Source organism: Etheostoma spectabile, chromosome 22 (genome assembly GCF_008692095.1).
Source record: "Etheostoma spectabile isolate EspeVRDwgs_2016 chromosome 22, UIUC_Espe_1.0, whole genome shotgun sequence".
In the NCBI taxonomy this organism is placed as follows: domain Eukaryota; kingdom Metazoa; phylum Chordata; class Actinopteri; order Perciformes; family Percidae; genus Etheostoma; species Etheostoma spectabile.
Window position 1 is genome coordinate 17,643,147 of NC_045754.1, and position 271 is coordinate 17,643,417.

A 271-nucleotide genomic window follows, 5' to 3' on the forward strand; every position below is an offset into this window, starting at 1 on the left:
CTGACGGATCTAAGATGTACAATCAGGTGAAGATTTCAGGTAGTTAACAAAGATGAAAGTACACAAGGGCAAATGCTGGTGCCCATTACTCAATATTTTACATACACACACACACACTCTGGAAATTAACATTTCTTTCACACAATACCTCAGGGTTTTGGGAGCCACTCATGACAGCACATAGTGCTGGAATAATGGCTGGGTCTTTGAAAGCCTGTTTCAGCTGTGCGGTGGCCTAAAGGGGGACAAAAGAGGTCTGACCAAGTTAGAC

At 43.5% G+C, this 271-nt stretch overlaps 1 protein-coding gene across 1 annotated transcript in view; it reads right to left on the bottom strand.

Moving 5' to 3' along the window:
* Nucleotides 1-84, bottom strand: part of ipo4 (importin 4) — a 14,268-nt gene extending 14,184 nt beyond the window's left edge. Inside the window, 1 exon segment of the mRNA XM_032504402.1 lies at nucleotides 1-84. This exon segment is cut by the window's left edge and continues 69 nt beyond it. The gene's annotated coding sequence lies outside the window, so the exon portion shown is untranslated.
* Nucleotides 85-271: the final 187 nt, after the last annotated feature.